This window comes from Pelodiscus sinensis, chromosome 8, assembly GCF_052426305.1.
Source record: "Pelodiscus sinensis isolate ZL-2025 chromosome 8, ASM5242630v1, whole genome shotgun sequence".
Taxonomy (NCBI): Eukaryota; Metazoa; Chordata; order Testudines; family Trionychidae; genus Pelodiscus; species Pelodiscus sinensis.
In genome coordinates, this window is record NC_143059.1 from 37,388,650 (window position 1) to 37,415,847 (window position 27,198).

Genomic DNA, 27,198 nt, shown 5'->3' on the forward strand with positions numbered 1-27,198 from the left:
TCCCCCTCCTCCCCAAATGACAATGTCATTTTCTTAAAATATCTTCATAAATTCTCTTGGCTTACTTTCAGTCCTCATCATGAAATTGATGCTGATTCTAGGAGACTCTAGGCAAAACCTGGATGATTGGCAATCTGATTTAAAACCTTATTTTATCATTTTACCTGCCTTATTTTTTGTTTTTGACTTCATCAGTAGCTTAAATCCTATATGTCAGACTTTCCCCTCTTAACTCAGGCATACAGATCACAACATTATAAGTTAAAGGGCCGACACTTAAAAAAACCTTATGCTGAAAGGCTGCTAAAACCAAAAATGAATCAAAGCAGTGCAAACTTATCATGCAAAATAAGCAACAGAATATTTTAGACAGCCTTAACTGTCTACTACTGCACTTCTCTATGAATCAAAAAAGCCTTTTTCCTTCTTTTCAAATAACGTTTTTGAGAATGACTGCAACTGGTCATCTGAAATAAACTGTATCATTATAAATATATGATGGTATAATTCATCAATCAGCTCATCAGACTGCATTCAAATGAATGCTGCAGTAAGCTTTATAATCAAACAAAACTACACTGACTGGATCACTAATGTGCTGATGCTCTCATACTTCTGTGAAGAATGCTACAGAACATTAAACATTAACAAAAGTTTAAAGCTACATTACCTTTCTCCAGAATAAATCTAATTCAATACTGAATGCTTCTAGTTTAAATAATCTTGAATTACTGGATCATTTCCCCTATGGTTTCCTCTATAATGATTGAAATGGAGCTAAGCCATGACATATTTTGGAACAATACAATATTAACTTGACTCAATAAAATAAACATGCTGAAATTCTATTTCCTTCAATACGTTAAACCTTTAGTGGACTTCTCAAAGAAATAATGTGTGATCACATTAAAACCCCAGCCAGGACACAGCAGCACGTAGTGTTTACTAAGAAGTTTGCATTTTATGGAATTCTGATTTGTTGTTCAAGAACTGCCAGAAGAATGTTGATCCTACTAGTTCCTGATCTCCTAGAGTGGACCCCACCTGAGTCCCTCCTAACTATGAATCCACATCCTCTCCAGCAGTTGTATTGTTTAATTATTTGATACTCTTGGGATAATACAAAGATAAACTAAACTTGCTTATTACAATGTGTGTGCTTTTTTTCTCTTCCTGTATGTAAGATTTAATGGGACAAAAATCTCTTCAAGCCTACTTTTCCTAATCTCTCTGAGTCACTTTGCTACTTCCTCCAGTTCAGGTCTGATTATGTATTATTTATATTAGAAATTGCAGAGCCACGTAAAGTGCATGAAGATGCTTGAGTTTAGATAGTCAGAAAGGCTCTGGAACAAGGAGGCAACAAGGATGTTTTACCATAGAAACTGAAGTTCCACAAACCACAACCATTGTACTTGAAGATGTTATTTCAGGCCTGGTCTACACTTAAAAAGTAGCTGGACCTAGCCACATTGCTCACGGATGTGAAAAAATGTATGACCTGCTTGTCATTGTTAAGTCAACGTAAATGCCTAATTAGACTCAGGTACATTGACAGAAGCATTCCTCAGAGAATTTTAGTGTGCACTAGCCAGTTCTAAACAGATCAGATAACATACAATGCACTGTGGTGCTTTAGTCTCCACACTGCTGTAAGGTGCGCTACCCCACCAAATAGGCATGCCTTAGAAAGACAATGAAGGAGAATTATTCGGTCTTGAGAGATCTCTGAATGTCTGTAAATGAATGTAATAAAGAAAAAAATGCACATTTTGGGGGAGCCTTTCAACTTCAGAGTCTTGCATCCCTAATCACATTTTTCTTAATTATTACTTTATTAAATGAGGTATTTCATGTGTAGTTGAAATGTGGCTTGCTAATTTCTCTAGCACATAAGTTTACTTGAAACTATAAAGTAGTCTGAGAAACTTATCCATTCTCAAACCATGGAAAAAAGGTACAAAATACCAAATTGAGACTTTTAGCTCTGACAGTAGATTGCTCTGGTAGTGGCTATATTTATTTGGCCACTAAGCCTAAATCCAAATATTGCTTGTGACATCATTGGATTTTTGATGAGAACATGCAAAACTTTCTTGCACCCACTGTTGTATGTTTCAGGGATGTTAAAAATGTTAAATATAAGTTAATTGAATAGTTGATTAACAGGGCTAAACAATTACTGTAATCTACTCGCTCATAGCGAGTAGATTACAAGCCAGCACAACCGCGCAGCACGGTCAGTGCATGCGCAGTGTTGTCTACGCATGCACGGGGTGCCAAACTGCACAGCTGGCGAGTGAGGCTCGCTGTTGCTTGGCGAGCCCTGTCGATTAACATCATGAATTCTTACTGGTTACCCAACTATTCTACAATCTCTAGGGATGAGGCCAGCAGCCAGTTTGCTCTGGTCCCACTCCAGAAGAGACCCCTGCCACTCCATGCTGCTGCCCCTGTATCAGAGACAGCAGTGCGGGGAGGGAGCAGCCCCTTTCTAAGGTGGAGTCTGAGCTTCTGCATCCGGAGAGAGTTGGAACTGAGTCAGGCTGCCTGTCTCCTAAGACACTTTAAATGCAGAGGCACAGCAGGGGTAGGTCCTGGACCCGGCGCAAGCTGGGACAGAGCCGAGCTGCTGGCCAGCCTGCTAAAAAATTTACTGGGCGGAGGGGGAACAGGAGGGAAAGGGAAATGCATGTAGTTTATAGCATTAACCAATAATCTTTTGCTTATTGGTTAATTGACTACACTATAACATCCTTATGTACGAAGTGGGACAAGTGAGGTATCTATTAAAAGATTTTGCTTTGCCAATACTGTTTATACTATGCATATATGATTTTTGTATTTGAAGTTATAAGAAAGTATTGACTATGTACTTGCATTCCTAATACTGGTTCTGGGAGATAACAAGCTTCGACCATGTATTGTGAAAGGGTGGATAGTCAAGTGAATTGGAGTACTTGACTGACAATAGAACATAAGTGGTGTCAATCCACATCTGAGGAATTTTGCTGTGAACTTGCAGTCCAGCATGTACGCAATGACTACTAATGAGTCCTGCATGGACAGGTGACTTGCTCATGTGACAAACTCCATCTTGGGCAGACTTTCACACAAGGAGAACAATGAAATCTCATCCAGACAGGCAAAGGTAAAAAGAGGAACCTGGAGATTCCACCCTTTGCCTTCACTCCAGCTCATCAGTTCAGGAGTATCTTTGCTATGAAATGTGCCCAGAAGGACAGATGACCTATCCTATGAAAGGATGTATTCCAGAGCCTTATAAAACATCAGATTATTCCAACTCTGCTACAAGCCTGCCTAACGAACTTTTGAATTGGTGTAAGTAATCCGTTTCCTTTAACAATTTTATTCTCAACCTTTTTGTTCTTTCTTTTATTAAGAAACCTATAGATTTTAGATTCTAAAGGATCAGCAGAACTTGCTCTTTCAGGTAAGATCTGAGGTATAAATTGACCTGGGAAAGAGGACAGCCCTTTGGGATCAGAAGAACCTGTTCGGTTTTGGTGAGATTGGTTTTCATAACCTTTCATCTGTTTAAGAAGTGGTACTGGTTGTGGCACAGAAAAAACGGCTCTTGTGACTTCTTACCCAGCCAGTGCGACGAGGAGTCCTGTGGCACCTTATCAACTAACAGATTTATTGGAGCATAAACTTTCGTGGGCAAAGACCCACTTCATCAGACTCCAGCCCGGCTGGAGCAGTCCCCACCTACCCCTGTTTAATTGTTTAACTGGTTAAACAAAGTTTAATCAGTTAACTAATTAAACAGGATTTTATATCTCCAGTCTAGAGTGTGCTAAGACAAAGCACATGGTGATACATGTGGGAGTTTACTTTTTGTTCAGAAAGTTTAGGCATTTAAGACTTTATCATTGCTTTGGTCTAAATGACTTTGGGGGCAGATGATCAATTTCTCAAGTTCATCTTTATCTCAGAAATAATAAAATTTGTACTAGTGAAGCAATAGCACCTTTCTAAATAATCTTATGATACACATAATGGAAGAGAAATGATCTTCAGAAAAGTGTCAGTTAAATGCTCAGATAAGAAAGTGGGTGACGAAGAGGACAAGAAAGAATAAAATACATTGTACCTACCATTTGATGGTCCCAATGCACTTTAAATGAGGGATGTGAAAGGTTAACTGGTAAGCATCACTCTTAACCGGCAATGCTTACTGGTTCCGGTTAACTGGCAGGGGCTAGAGAAGCTCCCTGCCTGCCACAGGCAGGGGGCTGCTCTAGCCCTGCAGGGCCTACCTCAGGCAGGGGCTGCTCCGGAGAAAGAGCACACAGAGAACTGATGGCCCCATTTTCAGGGAAGCTTTGCTGTGGGCTCTGCAGCACAAAGCTTATTTAAGCTAGGATTTTAGTGGTTACATGGTTACCTTTTTAGTTGAATTTTTATATCCCTAGTTTAAACACTGAGCCTCATAGTATCTCTCATGTGGTAAATATCCATATAAAAATAGCATAGCTGTGGCATAAAGAGGTCAGTAAAATGCTCTGACCTAGATCACAGCATGGCTCGGTTCCACAATGACATCCTGATAATCCCAGAAGTCCCCATGAAACCACTTTGTCCAATTACCATTCATGCTTTTCTCTCCTTGTTGAAGGTAGCTAAGTTGGGGACACAACATAAGGGAAGTCTATTATTTACAAAGAAATAGGGACAAATATAAAGACATTTTAATAGAAATTCTGTTACAATGAACTTGAGAATTTGGCCACTATTTAGAAGCTTTTAATATACTGTATTCAGTGTCTCTATTTCTCTTCTATGCATACACAGTATTTTCAGTTTATAGTAAAGAAATTGAGTTATACAAAACTGGAGTCCTGCTAGTTTCAACTGTCTTTAATAAATATAAAAAAAAAGGCAGCACAAGGAGCCAGTAAGATCTGACCAAGCTGTAGAAAAGCCACTTCGAGGCTGGCAAATGATTTTTCCTAAAGCTCTTTCCCTACCTGCCAATATAAGATTGTGGAAAATGGTATAAATCTAGTCTATGTGAGAAAAAGTTCAAAAAGTGCTGATGTCATCAGCAGGCATCTCCTTCACCCTCAGCCTGCCTCAAGGTGCCAGGAGCTGAATCTGCCGGTAGTAGGCAGGGGAAGAGCAATAAGCTTTATAATCCGACACACCCCATTCCCCGTGAGTGCCAGATAACAAAGCTTTCACCATAATATTAAAACTTAACAACAGATTCAATTAAGGAACTCAGTAACCACATATGAAACTGAAAAGGTATTGAATATTAAGATCTTAATAACTTAGGTCTATTCCACAAAATATCAGAACATAGTTCAGATTGTAAGAGACATACTGTTTCACCCTCAGACTACTTCGAGGGTGGGATGTTTGAAGATGGCTCTAAGTTTTAATCAGTTTATTTTCAGCTGTGGGAAAGAACAGCTCAGGCATGTAATGTAGCATTCAGGAAATCAATCAAGCATATGGCACTGACAAAAACTATATCTAGCCACAAAAACAGGTACAACATGGGAAGCAGAAGGGAAACTTTCACACACTGCCCCATACATCTACCTCAAGATCACTTCGAGGGCACTGATTCAATCTCTCTATCCATGCACTCTTTGATTTCTGAGGGCATGACTTCACTGAAATCAGAGGAGTTACTTTATCATGTATATGCAAGATAGCTTTGATCTAGGTTAGCCACTTGAGTATATACACCTGCAATAGTCTATATTGCCACAGCCTCACCTCTATTATGGTATGAGCTCAAAGCTAGTTAAGTTATGCCAGTATGTGCTGCAATCACAACTCGGACTACAGTGTAGACATATTATGGTAACTCCAATTCATGTGCACTGTAAAGTGAATATGTGAGCACCAGTAAGAATTGAGAAATGGTTTAACTGCCATCTCTTTTCCCTCATGTCCCTGCTTTGGACCCTGAATAAGGGTTGTACTCTGCATTTTCTATTCCTAATAAATCAAGTTTCAACTAGTTAAGCCTAGATATTAATGTAAATATTAACCAGTAGATTACACGAACGCCACCTCTCCCCCAAAACAAAGACATAGAATAATCCTTCTCCAATATCTCAGGACAGACAAATAAATAACCAGAGCAATTTGATACTCGTGCCTTTTCTCCAACTTTCCAACAATCTGACATATGTGTACCACTGAAAGCTGTCTCAAAAGCTCTAAGTCCTGTACTGTTCTGTGAAGTGACTTCATATGGTACTTTATAGAACAGATCTTCCATCTGTGTGCATTTGGGGGTCACTTCTACTTACTTCAGTAGCATAAATGTTACTCCTGTTAACGTAAATCAGTGAGGCTATGTCCAGATTGCAGGCTTCTTTTGGAAGAAGCTTTTCCGGAAGAGATTTTCCCAAAAAAATTCTTCCAAAAGAAAGCGTCCACACTGCGAAAGCACATCGAAAAAGCAATCTGCTTTTTCAACAGTGTCCACACTGAATGGATGCTCTCTCACATGTAAGAACTCTTTCGGAAAAAAGCTTCTACCTCATAAAAAGAGGTTTAACAATGTCGGAAAAACCCCTCAGTTCTTTCGATTTTTTTTGAAAGAACGTGATTGCAGTGTGGACGTAATTGAAGTTTTTTCAGAAAAAAACACCACTTTTCCAAAAAAAACTCTGTAGTGCAGACATATCTTGAGTGAATTATGATCTTTCTCATATCATCAACAGAACTGTTTGGTTTTAGTCATTTGCGCCTCAGGAGACCTGTTGAAAGGAATACAGTTGCACAGCTCTCATTTGAGGACATATATATGAAGACAATGGGATTGTATGTATGCAAGAGCTTGGCATACATAGCTTTTATTACCAGTAGTATGAGTGAGAGGGAAAGACATCTTGACTTTCAGGTCCCAGATTGTTTCCTGGACTTGCTGCTTACAAATAAGATTGTCTATTTCCTAACTGGCCATTTAGCATAATTATTGAGGCAAATACATACATTAAAAGGCTGTTTAAAAATTACTGTTTTAGAACACCAGAGTTTAAAACAAACCTTCTTATACATTCACACTGCAATACTAGGGAGACCTAATATATTTAACAAAAAATCTATTCTGGAAAGCTCACAAAAATGACTGATTTATTAGTACCTTACAGATTTAACAATGAAGAAACTCAGTATTGCCTATACTAATGCAGCTTCTTAATCTTAAACTAATTGCTATCATATGACTGTTGGAAGGTCATGGGCTCATTTAGAGCTGGCCTCCTTTCTCCACTCAGGAAGAAAGTCCTGTATATAAAGGCATCCTGTCCTTCTCCATTCCTCCCAGGTAATTCTTGTCAATCACCCTAATAAAGAAACAAACTACCTATATCCATCTTGCCTTTTAAAGAAAAGAAAACTCAGCTCCTTGTTGGCCATCATTTTCTGTAAAGTTACGTATTCTCTTGTCTGCCAGAGGTCTCCTAGTTATAGTCCAAATGTGCACTCCTGAGCAGCCAAATCCTTATATTAATTTTTCAGGAAGCCCAGAATGGTAAGTTACTTAGTTTAGCAACACAGAAGCTAGCAGATATGACATAGGATTCTACAGCTTTAATTTATATAGCTGACAACATGACAGTAGCTAAAGCTATCATGGTGCATTCCCTAGCCTATTCATTGGCCTTTATTTTGTAGTCTAATTTAGTTCCCTCGGATGGTCCAGTTTCAAAATTCTATAGTCAAACAAAGGGAAACCAAATCCTTATTGGTATAAAGATTTATATTGGCGTAATTTAATATACTATTAGTACTACTAGTTAAAGGTGAATGGACAAACAAGTGTTGATTTTTTTACCAAATCGATTAATTTTTAAAGTTTTGCTTCCTGATGCAAGGACAGTAAGTATGAGGATTTCTTACTGGTTTATAGAATCTATTACAACACACTCATTCTTTCAGGTAAAAAAGATCCTTTTTCTAGAGATAAAAAGTTTTTATGCAAACTGGAGGTTTGAGTGCTGATTTTCTCAGTTGAATTTATTGAGAAATGTATTTGTATGAGAAACAGAGCTACAGATGCATTCTGATATAAACACACCCAAAACCTCTTTTTTGAAAGATTTTGTAACTGAAGTTATGTTCAATAATTACTTTTATTCACCAAAATCGTTTTTATAGCAACACATCCATTAGTTATGAAAATACATTTTCCTTTACACGATCTTTCCTATCTTTGACCATAATTTATGAGAACAGCCTACTACATCAGTATAAGATTCTTAAAGTGCTTCTGTTTGAACAGAGTATCTGCATGGGAGTCATAACTGCAAAACCCCAAATTCATATAAGTATCACAATAGTCACTGTGTTTTTTTTAAATTTCATAGACAAAATAAATACTGTGATTGAAGAAAAGAGTGCATTGTAGAGTTAAGTACAATAACCACGTACAATTACAAAAAAAAAACCAGATCTTTAATGCTAATCTCAACAAGACAAAACCACAGTCCAGATGAATTTTAAGTAAATTGTTGAAAACCAAACTGACATTCACCATATACAATATATATAGAATAAAATTTCACTGATGAGTTAGAGTACCAAAAGCCATTGCACAAGGTTTTGTAAACTTTATTATTATTCTTGCTCCCAGGGCATTTTGCATGGACAATTAAGGAAACTAGATTTGAAAACCAGTCCCAGAATATATATCTTCTGCACTCACAAAGTTAATAGCCTAGAACAGCATTTCTATTACTCCTAGCTCTCCGTAATGGCAAGTTTAAAACTATCCAGAAATTTCAATAATTATTAAGCGTGTGCATGTGTGTGCGTGTGCGTCTGTCTATCTATGCGTGCACGCATGCACTTTTTAGTGTTTTTCATGAGATTTTTGCCTTGGGGACCATTTATGGGGATGAAATAAAACAAACTACTATGAACCTACCCTTACTCGGCACTACAGAAATGTATGAAACTCTCAGACACATAAAAAAGTAGGGTACTTCTCTAAAGCTGCATTTGCAATGTTTTCCTGATTAAGGTACTGTCCTCTGTTAAGATATTTTACTGATCAATTTTAGCAACCAATTTCATTTTAATTTTGGAATTGATCTGTAAATTTCAGATGTGAAGCTTATGTATCACTGCCTAAATTATTTTTTGACAAAATGGGATTAAGGAGCCAAAGTCACTTGGACACTTGAAATGTTTTCTTAGTACTCATATTTATTGTAAAACTTTTTTTTAAGACGGTAGACTCTATGAAGCAAGTACTTTCTTTCTATCGATTTGTTCAGTACCTGACAAAAGGGAGGCTCCCATCAGGGTGGCAACAGAATATACAATTTTAAGACTAGGTATTCTTTTGATATGTGCTGAGCAGCAGTGACACCCACGCAGGGCCGGCCTGAGGTATTCTGGCTCCCCAGGCCAGCTTAAATCAAAGTAGCTTATTTTGGATTTTGGCGCTGGCTAACCAGCAGGAAGTCCGAGAAAGAGCACTCTTCCTCTGACTTCCCTTACTCCTCATACAATGTGGGTTACAGGAGTCAGAGTAATAAGTCCTCCAGCTTGACATTATGTTGAAATAACTGCTTGCTGTGTGGATACAGACTATGTTATTTCAGAATAACGTCAGTCATTCCAAAATAACGCTGCTGTGTAAACATAACCTTATTATTATAACTACTATTTTGCTTTTCTACTACAAATGAGTAATTTAAAAGCACAGATATTAATTCAGATTTCTGGTGGGTAATGATTTGTTCAAGGTCACACAAGACAGGGGCCATGTAACCCAGGAAACCTGCCTTCTGTTCACCTGTTCTCTCCACTAGAACACAATGCACTAGTGAATGATGAAAACTTTATTTGCAAATTAAATGCAGGATTTCAAACATCATTTATTTTGCAGTAAGTGACAATGTTTAATGCGAAGACTTCCTTCTGAGAAAATCTGCAGAAGTTCACGATGCTAGGAGATAAAAAATCATTATGAGAACTCATTAAATTGAAAGCATGATAAACGTAGTTTACAAAAAAAAAAAAATCAGTAAAAATAACTAAGGGTATGTCTACACTGCCACCCTAGTTCGAACTAGGATGGCTAATGTAGGCATTCGAAGTTGCAAATGAAGCCCGGGATTTAAATATCCCGGGCTTCATTTGCATCTTGCCGGGCATCGCCATTTTTAAATCCCCCTTAGTGCGGACTCCGTGCCCGCGGCTACACGCGGCACGGAGTAGGTAGTTCAAATTAGGCTCTCTATTTCGAACTACCGGTACACTCGTTCCACAAGGAGTACCGGTAGTTCGAATTAGAGAGCCTAATTTGAACTACAGACTCCATGCCACGTGTAGCCGCGGGCACGGAGTCCGCACTAAGGGGGATTTAAAAATGGCGGCGCCTGGCAAGATGCAAATGAAGCCCGGGATATTTAAATCCCGGGCTTCATTTGCAACTTTGAATGCCTACATTAGCCACCCTAGTTTGAACTAGGGTGGCAGTGTAGATATACCTTAACCCCCCTTTTTGTCCTTTAGTCAAATCAGCACACAGATGGTGAGAACCCCAGTTTTAGGAACTAACAGAGGACTTAATAAAACTGGACATCTCAAGAGCTGTGGCACGGTGCATCACATCACTATTTTTCTTGTCCTTTAAATGACTGGAGAGCAATTTCCAATGCACAAAAGGACACTGGACTGTGAAGAAGGATAGTTGACTTGTTCTTCAGCATAATGAACATGATATTATTTCTTTTCCCCATGAGGAACAATGATTCATACAACTGACCATCAGTAAAAAGGGGGTTCTACTGCACTGCCTATTAGATGCTGAAAGGTATATTCTGAGTTAGAGCAGTTTCAAAGCTGCTGTAAATTGTGCTAGTCAAAAATCCTCTCAGAGGCTCTGCCACTCCCCCGCACCTAGGACTGGAAAACATAGCGTAATCCTGTTGTGCTCTGACAAGCCCATAGTGCTGATGGGCGATGAGTGAACCAGTGTGAAGGTGGCATTTCATGGAAATATCTTGATCAGTTAGTTAATCTGTTATAGTATTAAGCCAGTCAAGGGTGTCTTTTTTTTGTAAGGATCTCTCTTTCTAGTGGTGAACATGTTCCAAGTTGGTTTGCAAAATATGTGTATTTTGGCTAAGACCTAGGGTTTTTTCCTTTTATTCACTATAAAACGTGGTAAATCAAACAAAGCTGTGTCTCCAGTACTTCTTAGGTGGCCTTGATAGCAGTACTGCAAATGAGAGACTGTAAATAGAGAGTAGGAAAATTGTGAAAGGTGAATTGGCAGAGCATGCCACAGAATGAGAATGAATGCCCATTCCTATCATAAGATATTTAAATGTTCGATGTTAAGCATGCACTGTACAAGAATGCTTACCGAGGTAACTGGCACGGGGCTCAGCCTGGCCTGGCCAGAGCAGACTAGAGATGTAACTGAGTAGTCGAGTAACTGACTAACCAATAAGCCTAGGCTTATCGGTTGGTCAAGTCAACTACTTGTATTCCCTCCTCCCCTTACTGCCTCAGGGGCGGGAAGGGGAAGCAGGAGCTGGTGCTGGGGGGTAGCTGGCTAAAAAGCTGGTTATCCCAGCATTGTCTCTGGGGTGCCGCATGCTGCCCCATGTTGCTGCCTCCATCAGGGAGTGGAAGCTGCCATGTAGCGGCTTCTGCCCACAGCAGGCCTAGGCTTGCCACAGGGAGAGGTTGCTCCGGCCGCAGACGCTGGGACCCCCATGGACAGAAGCTGCTGGACTCGGCCCAAGCCGGGACTGAGCAAGCCCAGCTCAGTCCCAGCTTGCACTGGGTCCAGGACTTACTCCCACTGTGGCTCTGTTTAAATGTAGTAAGAGCCAGGCGGGCTGGCAGCCCAGCTCTTACTACATTTGAATTGCAGAGCCACAACAAGTAGGGTTACCAGGTGTCCAGTACTGACCTGGACAGTCTGGTATTTTCGCCTCCTGTCCAGTACAAAAAAAAATAAAAATCAGAAAATAGTGGACAGCTAAAATGTTCGGTATTTTCTGATTTTTTTTCCCCTGCCAGGAGGCAAAAATACCATACACCTGGCAACCCTACAAACACTCAGCAACTGGGCCCAGCCCCGGGGGCCTTCCCAGACCCGCCCCACCCCCCTCAGCCTCCCCACTAACCTGCACAGAGTAAGAAAATAAGATGGCCACCAGCCAAAAAAAACCCCAAAGGCCTTAAAGGGGCCATACTGTTTTTTGTTTAATAACTGTGGGGGTCCTTTTTTTTTCTGGCTCAACAACTTTGTTCCCCCCCCCCCCCGTTTTCCTCAACAGTGGTTTTTTTTTGGGGGGGGGTGTCAATATTTTTGGTTAAACCATATGGCAACCCTAACAACATGGGTATGCCCCAGACCTGGTGCAAGCTGGGACTGAGCACATTCCCTTACCGAATAATCATGTAGTCAATAAAATTCTACTGACTGCACGATTCGTGAAATATCCGCTTCTAAATGTGGCGCTGGGAGCAACCCACAGAATGGCTGGAGTAGCTTCCTACCTGCATCCCATACTTGCTGCACCGCAGGTAGCAGAAAACTTTAATCCAGCACAGTTAACCAGTTAAACAAAATATTTAACCGATTATCTTTCTAACCAGGATTTTGCATCCAATTTAAATCACATCAGCAAGTTTAAGAATTAAAATTGACCCACATCCCACCATGTCTTTATAATATCTACAGCAGCCATTTACTCTTAACTCCTCTCAGCTGGCAGTTTATCTGACCATCATGTACAATATGAGCAAATCTCACACCACTGGCTCAATATTGCTGGGAGACTATCCAAAAAAAAGCTGAGGCAACTATTTGCATGGTGAAAAAATAAATCTGTCTTTTCAAACTGCTGATTTTAAATACTGCTATGCTTTTAGAAAGCTATTTAAAAGATATATTTATGCATGTCACTTGAAAATATTATAAAGAGAAGCCTTAGACTGTGCTGTTTAGGGCTGACCATTAGAGTATTCTGCAACAAGCTGGTGATTGATTATTCAGACAAATCCCCAACCAATAATTTAAAGCTAGGAATTGTGCTGTGTGGGACAGATTTTGAAAAGTTCTAATGGATTTAGATCAGTGGTGTAAATCGGGATCTACTGGTAGATCTTGGTAGGGATGTAAAATCCCATTTAATTAGTTAACCGGTTAAACATTAATTTTAGTCTGCTGATTAAACAGGAGCAGATGGGGGAGGAGAGAATGCTGCTCCAGCCCAGCTACTTCCAACCCCACAAGGGCAGCCCTGTCTCCTACCACTGCTGCTTCCAGCACTACACAACTAAGGGTGATGCTACCGAGTAACCAGTTAACAGGTTACTCATTCACATCCCTAGAACCTGGAGTCTCTGGTTTGGCTGGGAGACAATCAGTGTCAGCACTTCAGCAGCCTCTCCTCCTCCTGCTGTGCTGTTCCTGCCGTCTGTCGTGCTGTGCAGGGTGAGGGAAGCAAAACTGGGGGGCACTGATGTCAGGTGTCCTTCTCCCCCTTCACTAGAGATGTAAAATCCTGTTTAGCCTGTTAACCAATTAAAGGCTGGGCAGGGGGGCTATTAAGGGTGAGGCTTACCCGTAAACTATTCAGATCCCAACAATGTAGCCCCTTCTCTACAGAAAATGGGGAGGGGAAGGAAGTGGGGCAAGGTTATTTGGGTATGTGGTAGATCCTGGATTGACTTAAATTCAGAAAGTGGTATTGTGCTTAAAAAGGCCAGAGACCAGTGATTTAGATGTGAAAGAGCCCATGAGATGATACCACCCATGTGTAGAAAATCCATAACTCTTGAGCAATATAATTATATTGACTTAACTTCCTGTGTAGACTGCACTATGTTGATTGTAGGGCGTCTGTTTTTGACACAGCTATTGCCTCTCAGGGAAATGGAGTACCTGTGCTGACAAGAGAAGCTGTTCCATTGACATAGGTAGCATTTTCACTAAGCACCACAGTGGCACAGCTGCACTGGGGCACCTGCAGGACTGTAAGTGTAGACACATGTATCCTTGGACTGCAAACCTACCTTGATGTTTTCCTCTTGAAAATTTAGGAAACAATTATGGCCAAGAAGCAAGGATCTTATCCACATCTCTTACTGCTGTGCTTCTATGGTGATGTACATCGGCCATCTGTGAGTAAAGTTTGCCCTAGCTATGAATAACCCTTGCTAAAAATTCATTTTTCTGTTCCAAATTATATGGCAAATCTCTTGATTTCTGTTGTGGCCTTCCTAATTTCATGGAACTCCTGTTATTTCAATATGGGAACTCAAATTCTAAAAGAAACGGTTTGATAATCCTCCTAATCTATCTGATAGACAGTGATACAAAATTTTGACCACTGGGCAGTCTAATTAGCATGGCTTGGAACAATCCACTTGCCAATAACAATTGGGAAGATTTATTCTTCAAAGTGGAGATCGTCTATCTCAGAAGAGATTAAGGTTTGATTACAAAACATTTCTATTCCTGTTATGAAAGCTCCATGTAAAAGCAGTATGTGTTGTGTTCTGTTGGGTATGTATAATTAATATCATATAAAGAACACTGTCTACTGACCTGTATAGAATAACCCGAGACAAGACAGAGTACAGATAGCACCTAAAACTAACACCAGTACAGCAGTGCCAAGCCCAGACATTGCAGTACAAGAATAACTATCACCTCAAGCATTTGTTCCTTAAGAATTATTAAGGAACAATTGTCTTTATGAACACCTGAATTAGTGTCACTGCATGTCTTCAGTTACAGGTGCAACAGTGACAAATGTGAAACAGGTTCATTTACTACTGACCCTCAAATTAACCAATCCAGTGTCATGAGTTTATCAGCGCAGAAAACATCAAAAGGCTAAATCATCAACAGAAGGGACAGAAATTAAAAGCACACAACATGCCAATTTAGTAACGCCACCCAGTAACTTCAAAGATGATAGTAACTGAAACTATTGATTTCCATTACAGGAAGAGGTTTTTACACAAACTCTGTATACAAGAAGTGCATTTATATGTTTTGTGTATGTGGTTTGTTATAAATGCATATGTGGCATGCTGAAAACTTTAGAATAAAAATGCTGCTCTGCAAAAGACTTCCTGGCTGTTGTTAAATTGCCAGTGGCAGTAGCAAGTAGAGACATTAACAAGACTGTAGTCACAGTGTTACTGTTGTTATTCACAACTTTGTCACTTTCTCACTGAAGCTTGGGAAAGCTGAATAAGCAACAGAGGCAAGCACTAGAGTTATTCACAGGGGAGGAGAACCCCAAAACAGATGGTGAGGAGAAATAGGTGGCTGAAGGTCTCTTTCCTTCCCACTTCTGAGGACAGAAAAAATGTCAGATTCAGTGATAGGAGTAATGATGAAAGGGGAGAGTGAGGTATAATGAAGCTTGAGAAGATGGAGCTATGAATGTATCAGCTACCAAGCCTAACCATAATATTAAATAAATTTAAAAAAAACAAATAGTCTGGCAGCACTTTAAAGACTAACAAAACGTATAGATGGTATACTTTCATGGGCAGATCAAGCCTCAGACCCAGATTCCAGAATAGCAACCAGAAAGGAATTCCCTACGTCCTCCCAGCATATCAGGGGGATAGAGGGAAGTGTGAGAGGCAGCTGCCTCCTCACTAGAATGTTGCTGCTTGACCACGATCCTAGGTCCTTCACTTCACCATCACTTGTCTCTGAGTCCTAATTATTAGACTTATGTCTCTATTTTAAAGCTCTGCTTACGGACACCTATTACTGTAATGCCCTAATCACACAACACACCTCCTTCCCAGGGGCAGAATCAGAAACTTCACTTTAATGAGATCCAGAAGATGGGCTGAAAATGAAGGTGACAGTTTACTTGCTCTCTCTGCCACCAACCAGAGAAAGGTCATGCTGCAATATATACTGCTCTCCTGAAGAAAGAGCACAGCACTCAACCAATTTTTTAATTCAACTTTGTTCCATACTTTTCACAAATCAGGAACTACAGCATAACACCTATAAGAAATACATTAATGTGTTTTCACTTTATGTAAATTCTTCTACAGTAGTTATATTTGTATATCTTTAAATATAACCTGCCCTCTGCTTGGTAAAAGAGCAACCATTACAAAACTCTTCACCCAAAATACATGCACTTCCACACAGTACTTTAAGTTATATTTAAATTTCCTCAAGATATATAAACCTATAAGAAATCTCATATATATGTTTTAATTCATATTTCACTAAGGGGATTAGTATGGGAGAGAAGGAGAAACATGCATTTGACAAAAATGGACAAATGGTATCACATATTCCTCAAAAACATTTTCCAAAATAGTTTTTTTTTTAATCTAGAACTAGAGTTATACTCTCCTTAAAATTTGTTCAGATCAGCAACATGTTTTCCGTGGCTCCAGTAAATGAAAAAATAGCCTAATTAGTCACTAGATTTTCTATAATACCTGTATCATCCAGTTAAATGCTAGCACACTGGTTAACAAACTCAGGTCCACATACCACTAGAGATCTATGGCATAGGAAGGCAAACTACAGCTTGTGGGCCATATCCGTCCTTTCAGACCCTTCAGTCTGATCCCGAGCTCCCGCTGTGGAGCAGGATCAGGACAGCCTTGCTGGGAGGCAGCCCAACTCCTGGGCAGCATTGCAAGCATAAGTGGCTAGCCTCCAGCCCCTCTCCATCTTTCCCCACACACACCTTCCTGGAAGCCTCAGCTTCCCCAGTGCCTGGGGGACATGGTCAGGGGGTGGGAAGTAATGGGGGCAGGTATAATGGGGGGCAAGAAGCAGGGGGAGTTGGATAGATGATGGGGCCTGGGCCACGCCTGGCTGTTTGGGGAGGCACAGCCTCCCACAGCCTTCCCTACCCAGCTCTCCATAGAATTTCTGTACCCAATGTCACCCTCAGGCCAAAAAGTCTATTCATCCCTGGCCTATGGAGACCTGCCTATTCATGCGGATCTGGCTCTCCTTACTTCCAACTGATAAAATCACATTAAAAGAGGCTAAAATACATTAGTACTTTCCTGTTATTATTTTTCCAATTAAAGCAATTGCCATGCTGGTTTCATACACGATTAAATGGACAAGAGGAGGTCCGTATACATACCTGTGAGAAGGAAGGGCTGTTCACAAGATCCTTAATATGACATCAGGGCTACAAAAAAGTGAGAGATCCCCTGTTCTAGAATACCTGATAGAAAGATCCCTACCAAATTACTTTTTAAAAGAACAACCACAATTCCAGTTATTTTCACCATCATCTTCATTCAGCCTGATCTGCCATCAAATATTCACTAAGGAAGCTGAGTAACAAACTAAAAAATTACATAAAACTGAAAGTACATGTAAAAAGTCACTCCCCTTTTGGAGATACTTACTCTTCAGCTAATGAGAAGAAAGGACTTAACATTCTAGTTAGCCCTTATTTGACCAATGAAGAGTAACAAAGTGGACTTATTGCAGTTCTAATACTGTGTGCCTTTTTTCCAAAAAATCATGTACTCTTGACATTTTAAGATGCGGTTGTATTTTATTCTTCACCGAGCAATCTCAGGCCTTCTACTATGCTTCAGACTTGTCTTATGATTAAAACATGATCGTTCAGAATATAAGATCTGCTAATTCACTGACATTTTGCCATCTAATTCACATGACAGAATTTTTCTCTCCGTGGCTTTGCTGCTAACGATCTGGGAATTGCACTTTTTTCTTATTTTAAGTATATATTAATATAGTTTGTCCGTTCAGAAAGGAAACATGTCTAAAAGATCAAACTTCAGAATTTCAATTCAGTGTTTCAGCACGCTTTTTACATACTAAGCTCCCTCTCCTCCAAATGACAAAGTTCATGTTACACTTCCTCTCTACTGAATGTTCGCAGTTACTAGTTTTCAAACTGTTTTCTCTATACTTCACTTTTTAACTCAAAAGAAATCATAGCAAATCTTCCCTGAAAGCAGCTACAAAGAGCACACACTAGCTTAATGCCACATGTACAGATAAAGCATTTATATAAAGCACATTCTCACCAAACACATGCCTGGCTCAAAGATTGCTTCTTCTTCAGCTGTATTTTCTCGGTGAACTGTGTACAATGACGTCAGCAGCACTTAAGAAGAGAGGAGGAGAAAAAAAGCATACTGGGAAATCCAGTCCATCTGTGACATGTGGGCGGGTGAAACTATTTCCCGTTATAGACAGATTAAAGTATATAACTGCTCAGCTGACAGAGTTGATCCATTTCACTACAATTTGCAGAGCTTAGAGGAGTGGAGATGGATGTGTCTGTAGAAAGCCGCTTTTCTGGTATGCAGGGTGTGGTACTGCTTAGCTGGTTTAACTTTGATAAATGTTAGAAAGAATGAGTCAGCCTACTGGGCTTTTAAAAACAAACATTTTCATTGCCTGTTAAAGAAATACATTCTTCCTAGGATTTTTTTCAGATGATTTAACACAATCTGGAATTTTAAATGGCTTCTGACGTTTACCATAGTTTCATGTGGCAGTTTACATTTCACTTTTAATGTGTTCCAACTCTTACAATCACTTATATGTATTTTTATTGATCAATTTACATTATCTAGCCCAGCACTCTCAAATCCAATTATTGTATTCAACTTTCTAAATTAATTTGATGAAAGCTACAGTTCAGCATGACTTTGTACATGGAAAATAAACAAATAAGAAAACTGGAAGCTGAGATAAAGTATTACACCACAAAGGTCAGAAACAGCACAGAGAGGAAATATTCATTCTCCAATACATAGGTAGCGGAGTCTAAAGCCGGTTCCCTGACATAACAAGAAAAAAACTCGAACTTAACTATCTGACTTCCTTCCAAACTACATACTACAAGTCAAACCTTCCTACTCTAGCACTCTTAGGACCTCAACAATAGTTTGTGGACAAGGGGAGGTTAGGGCTCCCCACCCAGCTATAGGCTCTGCTCCCTGCCGTAGCCTCCAGCACTTCACCGTGCAAGCCCTGACCGGAGCTGCATTCCCCACTGTGCCAACCATAAAAAGGGGCCGGCCCCAATTCCTCTAGCCCCAGATGGGGCTATGCCTAGGGTTGCCAGATGGTTTCAACAAAAATACCGGACACACTTGACATTACATCACAATCTACATTACATCTTATTTAGAAAATACCGGACATTTATTTTGCTTCAGCTACCCCAGACTAACACGGTTACATCTCTATCACTATTCGGACATTTATATTTTCTCAATTTGTTTCAAGAACAGAAAGCTCAAATATTGGACTGTCCGGTTCAAAACTGGACACCTGGCAACCCTAGCTATGCCCCCCAAAGCGCCAGTCTGGGTTGTCCGCCCAGTTGCCGGCACCGCTGACTCCAGCCCTGGTTGTGCCCCTACCCCTATCATGCCAGCCCCAGCCAGAGCTGTGTTCCTGTCCACTGACCCTGCTGCCTCCAGCCCCAGTTTGGGCTGCACTCTTTGTCGTCAGCCCTGGTTAAGGCTATGTTCCCCACCGCACCAGCCCCATTGGGGATGTGCTCACCACTACCAGCCCAGACTGGGCTGCGTTTCTGAACCTGGACAGCCAGAGTTCTCCGTACCAACAATATCCATGGTCCTGCTGGACCACAGATGTTGCCAGACCAGAGAGTCCCGGATTTTAGAGGTACAAATTATACTAGGAGCAATATATATAACCAACAGTTAGAAACTTGCTGCTGGTTTTTATAAGGCAGACAACATTATTAGTCTATCAAGAAGTATTTCCTAATTCTCCTCCCCTCCTCACCTGTCCACAGAAAACAGTTTGAAGGGGAACAGGTAGGAAAAAGATGGGGTTGAGTCAGCCTGGATGAAGAGATACATACTGATAAATAAATGTGCTGTTGCGTGCAATGGCTCCTTGTTAGCAAGGAAAACCAGAATTAGAGAAGCGAACAGATGAAAAGGAGGTAACAGCAACTGCATCAGGGCATAGTACAAGGGGACATGGCAGGATATCCCTCTGCAAGTTCAAGCTGAAGTAAGAGCAACCAAAAGTATGTAAGCATTTGCTATGTGGAAAGGAAAACAAGAACATTTTTGGATGGATATCTCTTTCAAATATCCCCATTAAACCATTCTAATACTAAGAGATTACTACACATGAACAAGCATTAGATAAACAGGATTCGTCACAAATTTAGGGCTTTCAGCATTTATGTACTGTAGTATGATATTAGCTTAATCAGATTTTAAAATGAAAAAATAATTCTGACCTAATCTTACTTTAGAAAGATTCTCACTAAAGAAAAGTTCTGAGTTTGTCATTATCTCCAACATATAGGCAAACAGCACAGTACTCTGCAAAGCCAACTTGCAAAGAAAAGCCAGACTTTGGATGCAATGGTGCAAAACACAATTCATACAAGGATGTTTCTTGTCCTCTTCACAATGGAATTATTCTCCTGTTTACTGGAAAGCTATATAATACATTGGTTGAATAAATAAATGGCGTGAGTCCAGGGTTGTAGTGAAAGAATAGTCACACTAAGCATCAAGTTCCCCGATGAACAGATAAAATTCCAGGTAAAAAACGGGATTAGTTAATGTTTCCACAGGCAACAAAACATGCTGCACGCTCTGTCAACCATGAAGGGTGTCTACACAGCAACTGAACACCCTCAGCTGGCCCAACCACCAACTCAGGTTCACAGGACTGATGCTGTAAAATTGTGTTGTAGACATTTGTGCTCGGATTGGAGGGACTTTGTCCCCTTGGGCGTCCTACATCTGTAGCCAGAACCCAAATATCTACACTGCAATTTTACAGTCTTAACAGCTGAGTTAGCTAACAGAGGCCAACCAGGGCTGTTTAATTGCTATGTAAATGTATCCAGAGAAAAAATAAGAGTACATATCCCAGCAATCAGTGGAATCTCTTATCAGTTAAATGGTTAGCTGGCTAACCACTGTCATCTCTACCGTAAACTTCAATTATCAATCGTGGAAATATGTTTTCATCAGTTTGTGAGCATGCATGCATACAGGGGAATAAATGTTTATCATCATTTACCAATAAAATTATCATCTTTCCAAGCCTGATCAGGGCAAGGAGAACAAAGTGAAAATGAAACCAAAGAACTGACTTTGTGTCTTTTTGTTTATTTCTGCTTTACAGTATAATAAGAAAAGGCAACCTTCAGAGTTTTTTTTATTTTACTTTTTCCACTTTTGTCCTGCTTGTTTTCTCCCCTTGGAATTGTCAAGCATATCAAGTCTGGTGTTCCCTATTTTTTAGGAAGTAGTCTGAAGTCCCAGATGTGTTTCTTTCAGACTTTAATTAAAAGGGGACTGTGACAGGGCGAGGCAGCCCCGCATTGAACCTACAGGGCCCAGCCAGGGTTACCTGGCTGCAGAGGCTCCTCCCCCTCAGTCCTACCGAGCATGCCCGGGCTGCAGCAGGGCTATAAAAGCCTGGGCCAGGACTCAGTCAGGGGAGGCAGCCAAAGGAGAAGGACTGGAGAAGGGAGCTCTCCCTCAGCGGTTGCCAGGGACTCCAGGAGAGGCCGGAAGGAAGGTGGAGGTGAATCGGTGCAACCCAGAGACTGCCTGCCGAGAGGACGCCGGCCTGGAGATCGCAGCCAGCTGGGCAAGTCCAGGGGAAGGAAGCCCGGGGGTCCAGGTAGGAAGTGGCCCAGGGCAGGAGCAGGAGCTGCCGCTCCCAGCCCGAGAACCTCGGCGCGTTTCGGCTGGATGGCCCCGCCGAGAGAGTGACCCGGTACCTGGTCACTCACAGGGCCCTGGGCTGGGACCCGGTGGAGTAGGGGGGACCCAGGTCCCCCTACCTGGGGTGTGCCCCCGCTACAACGACAAACTGCGTTGTGGACTTGGCCTTGCTTAATGGGCCAGCTATAGACTGTTTTGTGGACTCGGCCAGGGGGCCTTAGCCCTGCTTAAAGGGCCAGCTATAGACTGTTTTGGGGACTCAGGCCAGAGGGCCTTTGGCCTGGCTTAAAGGGCCAGGGAGAGACTGTATCACAAGGGGTCGGGGACCCAGGCGGGAGGGGCCCGCCACAGGGACACACACTAAAGTTTTCATGAAGGCATATTTGCCTATTTTTTTTCTTGAAGGTCACCTTTAATGAAGCAGGTAGACCCTTGTTCAAGAAATTTTCATATTGTTGTGAATCTTCTTTCTGGAGAATATTTTATATTAGCTTGTGGTGAAAATGCCAGCAGAGTTGAGACAAGTTTGACCCTAGTCAATTGATTTTAAATCTAAATACAGAGAAACTGCACTAGCAATGTTGGGTTAATGTTGGTCACCTAACAATATCCACGGTGTTTTTTGTTTTTAATATTAGCTGCCTTTGACTCTCCTGTCCATGACACACTTAGAGATGGATATGCTCAAGCTGGTCCCTCCTACCTCTGAAAGATCTCAGGATAATACTGGGTAACTGTTCACCTTAAGAACTGCCTTATTTCAGGGTTCTAGCAGGTTCATTTCTATTAATTCCACTACACAATTCAAGATTCATGAACCATGATTTGGGGGATTAGAGACAGTACATAAGGTTTAAATGTGTAACATAAAGGTTGTAAAGGTTTCAGTGTGCTGAAGACACCCAACTTTATTTCTAACTAATCCAGACCTGCTAGTGCAGTAACACTGAAGTTTCATGGGACCACGACCTGGATAAGGTCCCTATTTTTATTTTATTGGTAATTTTATTTTATTGACTATTAACACCACCCAATTGCTTCTGAAGATCCAGATAAGAGCATTTTCCAAAAAAAAAATTTTTTTAGCAGCAATGGACAAAGGCAGATCTTATTACCGTTATCCATGTCACCTATGGGTTGAATTACTGTTGTAAGCACTACAAATATGATCTTCAACTATACTTTACAATAGAAAAACTTAGATCTTACATTTATTCAAAAACTTACAGCTAGGACAGACCTTGTCTAGACTCTTTATGAGAAGTATTTTCTGAAAGGACTTCCTTGAATTAGTTCTCAGAAATCTGTATGATCTACTAAAAAACTTCACACTTAAGGTTCCAGTTGTTGCCTCAAGACTGGGGATTATCTGAAGCACAAGAGAACTTAAAAAACCCCTCTAATTTGAACAGCAGTACATTCACATCCAGTGTTTCTACGCTTTGCAACTCACTCCCACGATGATGCACCAAAACCTGAGACATAATGCAAGACTCTCCTGTTTTCTCACAATTTTTCCAAGAATAAGGTGTGGATCAGGTTTGGCTGGCATTATGGGAAAGATAAAGGGCAGTAAGTTTTTGTAACGGAGGCAGTATTTTTAGGAATGCCTTTTAATATGTTTGACTGTTGTGTGCAGTTTAAATATTGTAAGTGCCCAGAGAACTGGGAATATATATTTATTTAGCTCTGAAAAAGTAAAGATAGTAAACTTGGTTGTGACCTTTCAAAGTACTTGTAAATTCTACTGCATAGCTCCAACTTGCTGCCAGATAAAAACAAGTGGGTGGCCAAAACATTATTACCTTTTGTGTGGTTTCCTAGATCTTAGGAGCAAGAATTACGGGCACTGGTCCCAGGGACAGAGGTGACCTGTATCAGCTGTGAGTCAATAATGTGGGTAACTGGATTGGTTTGGTATGACCTGGGCTGTCCTTAGACATATGAAAAATATGCAGCTTCATGAGGCACCTGAAAATTTGAGGCATCCCTACAGGAATACCATGACCACCTCTGCTGTCTGGTTCTTCTTCAGTCCCTAGCCCTGGCTGCTCTCTCCTGTTGGCAGTAGGTTTTCTCCCCCCCCCCCCCCCCCACCCCCCACCCTTCTCCTCTCTCCCACCACATGCTCCTTTTCGACAGCAGCCAGCCACTACTGAGGTCTCCCTCCTGCCAGGCCGGAGGCGGAGAGGAGCCCTCAGTTTCTGCAGCTCCACTAGCCCCAAGGAAACCTGGCATCACAGAGGAAAAGTGGGAGGGGAAAGGAAGGGAGGAAGCCTGGTAGAAGCTCTGCGAGAGGTAGGGAGCAGAGAAGAGGAGGCTTAGTTACACAGGGTCCCATAAACGCTAACAGTAGCTCTGGGTATGGTGTGTGCCTCAAGGCTATGTGAAACAGTGAAAATGGAGGAAGACTACCATCTCACGACTTCTATGTGTTGTCTTCACTGTTCATTGTGATGTGGCTCTAAGGTGCTTTGCCCTATAGGAGAATGCATGTATGGTTTTTGTTAGAACAGAGGAAGAACATCGGAAGAGTACTGCTTTCCACTATACTGTCATCACAGTGCTTCATCCTCTCCTTTCTATTAGATCAGTGGTTCTCAAAGTGTGACCATCTTGCAGGTAGACCACAAGCTCAGCGCTCACCCCCTACACCCATAGTGGAGAGCCTGTGCTGGCACTCCAACCCCGCAGCTCTACCCCACAAGGCTGGAGTGCCAGCATGGGCTTTCCACTGAGGGGTGGAGGAGTGAGCTTCATGGGCTGGATCTAGTTTGCAGGGCAAGAAACCCTAAGCTCCCTTTCCCCATCTGGGGGAACAGCTGTGCAGGAAATCGCTTGCCTGAAGGCTTTCCCCACTGTTCTCATAGGCCAAAATCACAGCCAATGGGAGCAGCAAGGGTGTGATGCCTGGGAGCCCGTGAGGCAGAGAGCCAGGTAAGTGCCCCCATCTCCCTCATACCCAAACCCCACTCCCCATCCCCATCCCACCAAGACTCCATGCCTACACCCTGCACCAGCACCCTACCTCCTCCTCCCAGGCCCTTCACTCTCAGCCTGCTCCTACACTCTACCTCCCGGCCACACCACGCACTCCCAGCCCCTCCTGCACCCATTTTGTCATCATAGATGGTTGGACAGTGGTCTGCAGAAAGGCCTGTGAGTGGGGTGAGCCACATGCCAAAATGTTTGAGAACCCCTGATTAATACCAATTATCAGAAACCACTAAGCTAAGAAATGAAGTAGTTTCTCATGATTAAAATGTGACTGTGAAAGCTGCATTTTACCTTGTGAAACAGTGTCTTACTCTGCACTGCAATAAATGCCATCTAGTGCTTTTACAAGAAAAACCAAAATCTTTCATTCGGAACTCTCTGGTTAAGTAAGGATACTCCAAAAATCAAGGTGTTTAAGAAATTCAATTAGATAAATGGTTTCTCAATAGGCTTAGGTAGGTATGAAATAAATAGCTTACAAGACTGCCCAATTTATATCAACCACTGCAAATGGACTGTGCGTGAGATGTTATGTATCCATTTTATATCAAACTATACATGGCATCAAACTTACACATGGCCTTATATTTACTTGATTCATCTAAGCTTCAGTATCTTTCCTTCCATGTTAGTAGTTGTTTGATTTTTAATTCAAACTATTTTTAAAGTTTATTTTTACACAAAGCCAGAAAAAAAGAGGTACCAATAAATATTGACACACACACACACACACACACTTTAGAATTTTTCACTACTGACTTCAAAGGCAGCACTGAGCATATCTGAGAATTCACATTCTCCTACACTTCAACAAACACCGTCTACAAGACATAAATTATACACCGATGAAACAGTAAAAGCTACAAATTTCTCTTTCACAGTTAAATATACCATTTGGGGAATTTTTTCTGGAAATCTTCCTTAAATTGACAAATCATTATAGATTTAGAAGGACTGTGTTCCACGTGCCAGTTTTTGGACTACTATAAAATGAAATAATTATTTTAATTTTTTTCCAATACAAATAGTTTAAAAGATTTAAACAAGAATGATGCAAGCCTTTTAAATTATTTGGGGTTTTTTTCTGGATAAAGGATTGCCAAGGATCCTGAGAAATGTATGACAAACACAAACAATCTAATTATAACAAATCGGGTATCCCCAATTTACTGGGTCACCCATCTCACAAGCTGCAGTATTTAAATAGGCTGAAATTACTGCTGAAATGGGAAATTGGGGACAGGGATGAATTTTGTATGTCATTCTAGACAGTGCCTCTTTATCATATGCCCTCAATACTGCATGTAGATGTATTGGTAGGGTTACCAAATACTTGTTTGAAGCCATTTATTTGTTTTATGAGCCAAAACACATTTAAATAAACCATCACGAGAAAGGGATCTCAGGCTTTGGAACACTCTTCATAGACAGTACTGATATGAAATTCCAACCCACTTGTACCATTCACTGATGACAGCTTACACATTGCAAAATCTATTGAAACAAGGAATTAGTTTTATGGACAGCAATGGAAATGCAATAAATTAGTACAATTACCATGCATGCATTACTCTCAATTTTAGCTTTTAGTGATACGGGGCAACTTAATGACACTGGACAAAAAAACACTCTTTGAAAGGAATTATTTCAAATAAAATACCTTTGACCTATCCAATAAGCAGATGAATTCTAATTACACAATTACAATCTAACAAACAGATAAATATGAAAGAATGAATTTCAGTAACCACTACTTTTAACCCGTGTGTAACTTTAGTGCATTTTTCCTTAATCATTACCCTTGACGCAGTGTAAACGATTTTTCCAACTGTGTTTTTATTTAATTGAGGTATAATATATCCAAGCTCATTTAGAAAGAAAAAGGTTACTGCTTACCTTTAACCTTCTTTGCTATACATATCCCACCTTCTCTCCATCCTCCCAATTATGTTAATGTTGTGCTACTGTATCTCTACCTATGAGAAAGCAGAGAGACAGTTCATTTCTCACAAATTTTGTCACAGATGGAATATCAAATTATCCTAACACTTTCTCATTTATATATTCAACAAAAACATATCTCAATGTGCCACAAACCTGAGTAGATTATACAAGAGCTTTCCTTAATTTCACCCACTTATAGTGCTAGCACTATTATTCAGCATATATTTATTTAGTTTTGCTTCAGTTGTTCCCTACCACAACCAATAACAATATCAGGAAGTATAGTGTTTAAAGAGCCACACAAAGAAAAATAGAGAATTCTTGCCTTAAAATATTCTGCCTGTTTTGCGGAAGTTCCCTGATTGTTTCCATTGTCACTGTTCACAAGCCAAACAAATATGTTCTTTGATCCACTAAGAAATGGGGGTTGCAAAGAATGTAACAAGACCTTAAAGCTTTGACTAGAAGGTCTTGTACAGGAGGAATATGACTAACATCCAAAGAATGAGATACTGTTTTGAGGGAAAATGGTAGAAACACAAAATCCCA

At 40.7% G+C, this 27,198-nt stretch overlaps 1 protein-coding gene across 14 annotated transcripts in view; it reads right to left on the reverse strand.

Annotated features, from left to right (window-relative positions):
* SGMS1 (sphingomyelin synthase 1) overlaps nucleotides 1-27,198 on the reverse strand; it is a 211,785-nt gene that overhangs the window by 69,497 nt on the left and 115,090 nt on the right. For 9 of the 14 annotated variants that reach the window (XM_089780152.1, XM_075935069.2, XM_075935074.2 and 6 more), the window contains one exon: nucleotides 26,602-26,681. The exons of 3 other annotated variants lie outside the window; for them this stretch is intronic. The gene's annotated coding sequence lies outside the window, so the exon portion shown is untranslated. 2 more of the 14 variants (XM_006121462.5, XM_075935080.2) reach the window with 2 other exon arrangements.